The following is a 7,895-nucleotide window of genomic DNA, read 5'->3' on the forward strand; positions in this document are numbered from 1 at the left end:
GATAGACCGATTGCGTAACAGGAAGGTTCAGTTTCATTATGAGCGGACTATGATCAGAAATGACTATCACTCCTTAATCACATTCACTCACTAAGGGTAAAATCCGTTTATCAAGGAGAAAGTAGTCAATCCGTGAATAGCTCTTATGAACAGGGGAAAAGAACGAATACCGTCTCARGGTCGGATTACAAAAACGCCACACGTCAACCACTCCATAGGTGTTAAGAAATGAATTAATTGACTGGGCCGATTTAGAAAGAGAGATCCTCCCCACTGTACTACGATCGAGGGATGATGGCACACAGTTCACATCTCCCCCAGTAATGAGATTATGTGTTGAAACATTAGGTAAATTTGAAAAAAAGCATTTTAAAATGTTTGATTATCCCAATTTGGAGCATATATCAAGATTAAAATGACAGGAAGTGCATATAGTTTTCCCACCACAATAACATAACGTCCAGCGTGTCCGTTTTAATACTGGATGCTGTAAATTGCACCTGTTTACTAACTAAGATGGCTACCCCCCTCCATTTAGAWTGGAAATTAGACTGAAACACCTGACCAGACCAGCACCTGCTTAGATTTGCACTGTCTGCCTTATGCAAATGGGTCTCCTGCAAAAAAGTAATATTAGCATCAACTTGTCTTAAATGTGCCATAACTTTCCTAAATTTCATTAGACCATTGAGGTATTTCACATTCCAACTCACACAGTTAACTGGGTGACTGTTGATGAACCTGGCAATATTAGAACTGCTCATGTATGGTCACTTGGACTGTAGTACAATATCCACAAACCATCACAAAAAAATAACCTGAAAAAGACATTCTCAAAACAAATATGTAGATCCGGTATAGTCCCACCCCTTTCTCTCCAAAAAAAAAAAAAAAAAAACGGAGAACCCAACAAACAAAATTCCACTCATTTGTGCTTATGCTGTGGGGCTCAACTCCCTGTCTGGACTCCCGCCATAACTAAATAACAAATACAGAAATATATATATAAAAAAGTGGTTCCCTTACTTTAAAGTATTATTACTGTTTATGCTCCTTGCAGCACTGATAAATAAATCACTAACCAATATCTGAACAGACCCCCTGTGAAACTATCATATATAGAACAAAAAGAGGAATATTGTCCCTGAGAATAATGTCTGAAATTAAATCAAGATATAACGCGGGACATAAAGTTGAAAGGTTCATTACAATATGACAGTCACAATGGATCGATGAGGGCTGGACCTGCGTTCAACGCCGGTCCTCGCTGTCCGTCGCCGAGATGATCCTCATTTTAACGTAGACCATTGCTTTATTGGCATCCAGGAACTCCTTGCTTTCCTCCCCATGAGAGATGCGGAGCCATGCAGGAAAAAGCAGGCCATAGCGAACATTATGTCGGTTGCAAAGATGCCTCCTCACCTCCGTAAATGCTGCTCGAGCCTTGGCCACAGCTGCCATGTAGTTAGATGTGATTGTGATTGGTATCTCTTTAAAACGAAGAGGACCACGACTCCGAGCCCGACGCAGTATTTCCACACATTCTTGATAATAGTCCATTTTAGCGACAATAATCCGCGGCTTATCACCTGACCTGTTTCCACCTGGAGAGCGATGGGCTCGGTCAACCAGTGGCTCTTTATCCATCTGTAGAACCTCTGCTAGCAGTTTAGCCACTGCTGAAATGGAGCTGGATTCTGGTGTTTCAGGAACTCCAATAATCTGCACATTGCACCTTCTCATGCGCCCTTCCATATCGTCACACTTCTTTTTGAGCCCAACGAATTCTTCTTTCAGTTCCAATACGGTGTTGCGCATAGAAACAACCTCTTCGGACCAGTTTGACAAGCCGTCCTCCACTTCTTTAAAGCTCTGTTTAACATGGTCCAGGTCTGCGCGCAGTAGCATTGTGCCATTAGCCACTTCCTCTCTCACAACTTGTAACTATTAGTCTGTATGGTTTACCCAAAATTCACAAACAGGATGTACCGGTAAGACCCATTGTTAGCATGAACAACTCTGTCACTTACAATGTTTCTAAATATCTGACGTCTATACTTGGTCCTTTAGTTGGCAGCTCAGAACATCACATACAGAACACTATGGACTTTGTGGACAAGGTGAGGGATTTCATCATGGAGGCGGATGAAACTATGGTCTCTTTTGATGTTACATCACTCTTTAAGTGCGTTCCTGTTGATAAGGCAGTAGATGTGGTCCATGCAAGATTAAAATCAGACACCACTCTCAGCAGCAGAACCACACTTTCCACAGAACAAGTGTGCCAACTCCTCAAACAGTACCTGGACTCCCGTCTTTCGGCTACGTTTTCAGTAGTTGTCGTAAACTTATTTCAACAATATTCCTAGTGACCAATATGTGTTGTTTGTGGCAAATGTTGTGGTAGATAATATGGAGGTACAAATACTCAAGAGCCCACACACAAAACACGCGTCCGTCTTGCAACMCTTTTTGTAAACTCTACTTCTACGACCCAGTCTCGTAACCCTACCTGTGACAAGCGAATATTGGTGATGCTGATAATGTTGAAGGTGATTATTGTTTGCCCCCCCTGCTCCCTGCACCACCACATCTTGTTGTGGCCCTGCCTGAGGCATTTCCACTAATTGAGGCATCTGAACTGTACTTTTTTTCTTCGACCTGGTTCACTTTGTCCCTTAGATCCTTAAGTTTAGCTGTAGCTAACTGTGTCTCTAAGGAACTCATCTCTTGTTTTTCATCCTGTCTGTCCTTCAGCTGTTTCTCATTAAAGTGGATCACATGAGCAGTCCACAAGTCATAAACAGGCATTAGCTTCTCAGCATTAGCTAACATTTGAACTACTTCTTTGTATGGACTATTGTTGTCAGTCTTGTCTTTTTTCAGCTTAGTCTCAGTCACATCCTTTGTCACCTGATCCTGTTTTGTCTCAGAGGCTCCTTCATGAGAGCTCCTCTCTTCAGCTGCRTCACACTGTGTAGTCTGAGCGTCTGCGTAGAGTTTGTCAGATGTCAAGGTCTAGTTTTCACACTCTTTACTGGAGGTCAGAATATCTTTCATAATTCTAAACATCYGTCGCCAGTATTTATAAATCTTTCCCTTTTCTGGAGCTAGTTTAGTCTTGTAAAACTGTCTTAGTTTCGTCTGATTTTAAGCCCTGCTGCCAAGAACACTCCAATTTACAAACAATTCTCTGAATAGCTGCAGGTGTGGGTGCTGCTAAATCTAACCGGCCAAATTCACCATCAGCTAACAAAACCTTACACATCTGCATAAACACATCCTTTTCTATTTTTACATGTTTAGACTCTACGTCCTCAAGGTAAATCTGAAAAGTCTGATACAAAATCACACCCAAAGATCCTTGTTGAAAGTAATTCAGCTCCTCTATAAAATTTATCAGATATTTTTATTAACGTATACACATAACCCCAGCTCAGGAAATCTGGCGCAATGCCCAGCAGTTGGCAAACCTGAAATAGACAATTCTAGTAGCCGTCTATATCAGCCCTTCTACTGTTGAACAATTTCCTGGCCTGGTTACCCTAAACTAACAAAAACAAACCTAAAACCTGCTATTCCCACCCACAGATGTCCCACAGTTCCACCAGCGGTCACATTTTGTGTCAGACTTCTTAACTTAAGAGTACTTTTACTCTAAAATCAATACATGACACAACCGTGGGAATAAACACCTGCTGAGTGGAGACCCAGCCCACACATTTTCCCACAGACAGGACAAAAGAGGAAAGAAAGAGTTTGATTCCTGGATTTTTCCTTGAACACATGCACCACTCACCTGTATAAAGGATTTAACTACTATATTTACATACTACCATGCGTAACCTCCCCACCAGGTAACCGGGTTAAAAATTATTGGATTTTTCCTTTTGGTGACGCATAACTTGCTCACTCACTCCCACCACATAATTACTTAGTCTCCCACCTTCCACAGTGTGGCCTTATTACAGATTAGCTCACCTGGAGTTTCTCCACCTAACACAGCATGGGCTTATGACAGCTAACCTGGAGGTTTTCGGAAATGCGCTTTAAAACGGCCTAAGATGAGTACCCTAAACAAATATATTRTTATTGTATGACATTAAATCACAGCAGATAGATATGTTAGACAGTTCAAAACCCATTTTTTACCATCCGTTCTAGCTAAGAGCGCTTGTTTTGTCTACGACCAATAAGCTAACCAGCTATCAAGCTATAATTGCCACGTTGGTAGCCCCATCAGCATAGCAATGCTAACACAGAAGCTAACAATTAGYGAGTCTGTTTCAACGCCCCGCCACACAGGCCACAATGGAGAAACCCCGATCGGCACACAGTCCCAGTTTTATTAACAATCTGGAAAGCAAAAAAAAATATTTTGCTCACCTGTTTACTGGCGCCAGGACGTGTAGCGATGAGGCGGTCGCCACCCCAGCCTCGCTCGCAGTAAGCCGATCAGCAGCATCACGTCGGGGTCACCAAACTGTTAGAAATACGTGTTCTAATATTGGCTGACAATCAGATGAACACACAAATGTTAAATAAAATGATCTGTTATAGGAAATAAATGCCATACAACACCAGAATTCCGGAGTGGGGTTTATTATGCCAAGAGCTGACAAGTCTAAACCACACACTGAATGAGAAACAGTAAGTCCCCTGTTAAATACATTCCAGGATCTTCAATGCCTGAGTTTGCCCTCTGCTGGCCTACGGCTGAATCACAGGCATTCAGACACAACAAACCTCACTCTTGTATGTTATTACAGCTTTTTAAATATGTGTTGTTAATAATTCGGACACGTATCTACCCTATTTCAATTAACACATTATAGATCAAACATTATAACAATGTTATAATAAGAAACGCTTAATACACTGGTGTTGTTTCTGAAGTCAGTACTGATCTGTAATAATTATAAATTTCTTCAATGTCATTCACACTAGTATTATTACCACACACATACACGCATACATTATCTCTCATTCACACTAGTATTATTACCACACATACACACATGTATTATCTMTCATTCACACTAKTATTATTACCACACACATGCACACATGTATTATCTCTCATTCACACTAGTATTATTACCACACATACACACATGTATCATTATGTCATTCACACTAGTTTTTATGACACACATACACACATGTATTATTATCTGTCATTCACACTAGTATTATTGCCGCACATACACACATGTATTATTTTCTCTCATGCACAATAGTATTACCACACACATACACACATGTATTATATCTCATTCAAGCTGTGTCAGGTGGTTTAGTGTTGGGTGTGCATGCTTTTAATAGTATTTGTGTATAATATCTTAACAGTATGTGTGTGCAACTGTTGTGTTGTGCGTGTGTGTGCTTGTTTTTAATAGTGTGCATGTGTGACATTTTAATAGTATGTGTGTGCAACTGTTGTGTTGTGCATGTGCATGCATGCTTTTCTTTGCGTGCATGTGTGACATTTTAATAGTGTGTGTGCAACTGTTGTATTGTGTGCATGCTTTTATTTGTATGCGTGTGTGATATTTTTATAGTATGTAAGAGCAAATATAGTCTTGTGAGTGTGTGCCACAGAGTCTATAGTAGTGTGTGAGAGATAAAAGATAGTTTACGTCCTACGAGGCRCCCCATAAAAACCAGTGACATGTAAATGGTCTGTACTTATATAGCGCCTTTCGATCCATCCAGGACACTCAAAACACTTTACAGTTACAGACATTCACCCACGCGCACACACACACATTCACACACTAATGATGGCAAACTACATTGTAGCCACAGCTGCCCTGGAGCACACTGACAGGGGCAAGGCTGCCGTACACAGGTGCCACCAGACCCTCTGACTGCCTTCAGTAGGCAAGGCAGGTGAAGTGTCTGGCATGTGGGCATGGCGGAGAGTCGAACCTGTGACTTGTGGGTCCCAAAGCCGGCTGTTCTGCCACTACACCACAGCTGCCCCCATGTGACACATGAAAAAAGTAAACCAATGCWGCAGCTCAAAAATGTGATAAAATGATGGTATATGGTCTGTGCTACCAGTCAGCTRTGAAATTCAACATGCAATTCATTACAATGGAATATTAACGATATACAATACCCAAAATGATTGTGTTTCTTTCTTTGCTTTCTTTTCTTGTTTTTTTTATGCTTCAAAGTTTGTTTTTGTTGTTGTTTTCATATAGGCTTTAATGTGCAGATGAGCTCATTAAAATTTGGAAGAATGTGAAAAGAAAAAAAACTTGAAAACCAAGCATACTAAGCAATGATTTTAATGCCATCGTATTTGACATTGCTCCACTCAGAAATGTTTCTGAAAACCACTCTTTATAATCAGAACACACAAAGTAAAACTCCAAGATGAAAAGAGAGCAAGTGCAAACACATTTTAAATGGGCAGCTTCTTTTCTCAGTCCAAGTTTTATTAAGATTGTCTGAGGTGAAGTATAAAACTATTATTTGATATTGCAAGTCTTAATATAGAACATTTTATTATTTTTAAATTTAAAGTATTTTATTCAAGTCCTAAAGTCTGGTGTGTTGATACAATGTAACATTGCTCATCCCAAACTACTAGCAAAGGTTTCTAAATTTGTATGTACTCTTTGCATTGCTGGGTATTTACTGTTTTATTATTCAGGTGAGTGTAAAATGGATTTCAGTTTTTGGGCACTCACAAATTTCTTGGTCCATCTTTAGCTTTTTTTCAGATTTGTCAGCAGTGTTAGAACCTGTTACATTTATATTCAAAACATCCTTAAACYATTTGGAACAGGATATTAAAGTCAGATTATAGCCTGCTTTACTGTTGTCACTGTGTGTAATTTCCAAAGTAATTAAGCCTTCAAGTCCCAAACAAGGGGATATGTCATCCCCCACTGCCACTTGACATTTGATGTCCACTTTCTTTTCTATGGTCTGTGTGCAATCATTTATGAATCATCAAATAACGAATAGGTCACATTCTTGACTAATGCTTGTATTCATACTTGGGTCAGACTTCACACATTTCATTTGTTGTTGACTTGTGTAGGGACAAGTGTTGAGTATTAGTAAATACCATGCACTATAACATTATTGCCTAGGCTAGTTTGCGATGCACATCCCCGGATACACAAGTTGTGTAAGTCCAGTGCTCATGGCTTTCACACAGATTATCAAGGATTTATCCTGTTTGTATGACAGGATGGCGAACATCTAAAAGGTTGGAAAAAAAATTCTGACTGCAGGGAAGTTGAAGTCATCTCTGCGTCTTTCTGTTTGTGTGTTAGAATTGACATAAAAGAGAAGGGGAAAAATGAGGGCATTGATTGATTACGTAGCCATTTCAATGACGTAAAATTGCATTTTGCAATCGCAGTTCCCGTTCAATCTTAATAAAACACTTTACTGTCTCACAGCCCACTTAGTGTCCCATTTCACCCATATACCTACTCCAAACTCACACTGTCTACTTGTGGGTGCATGTGTTCATTTATGTGCACACACAAAAGGCTCTATCAGCATGCTATGTGTCTAAAGTGTTGTTTCTATATTGCAGCCATATTTCATTTTGGCCTACTTTCTTTAAATTGCCTATGGGGTTTTGTGTGGGGAGAGGTACCATCACATTTATATATGAGACTGAAGGAGAGGAAATTGAGGTGAGCGACTTGTTTATGTTCTTATTCATTTTCTTTTCCTTCCTTCCTTACCTACCTCACACTCCATCTCTTTTTGCTGCTGTTTTCCCATTGTGTTTCACTTTTGTTACCCTGTCTCTTTTTCTCTTCTTCTCTGCATGACTTTTTTATGAAAGCTCTGTGTTCAATTGCTAACATAATCCAAAATTGATTAAGGAATGATTTGTACAAAACAGAAACACACACACA

General features: G+C 39.9%; 1 protein-coding gene across 1 annotated transcript in view; it reads left to right on the forward strand.

Annotated features, from left to right (window-relative positions):
* Positions 1-7,895, forward strand: part of LOC106520636 (uncharacterized) — a gene marked incomplete at its 5' end in the record, with an annotated part of 43,385 nt that overhangs the window by 5,450 nt on the left and 30,040 nt on the right.

The sequence above is a fragment of the Austrofundulus limnaeus genome, unplaced genomic scaffold (genome assembly GCF_001266775.1).
Source record: "Austrofundulus limnaeus strain Quisiro unplaced genomic scaffold, Austrofundulus_limnaeus-1.0 Scaffold95, whole genome shotgun sequence".
NCBI classification, from domain to species: Eukaryota; Metazoa; Chordata; class Actinopteri; order Cyprinodontiformes; family Rivulidae; genus Austrofundulus; species Austrofundulus limnaeus.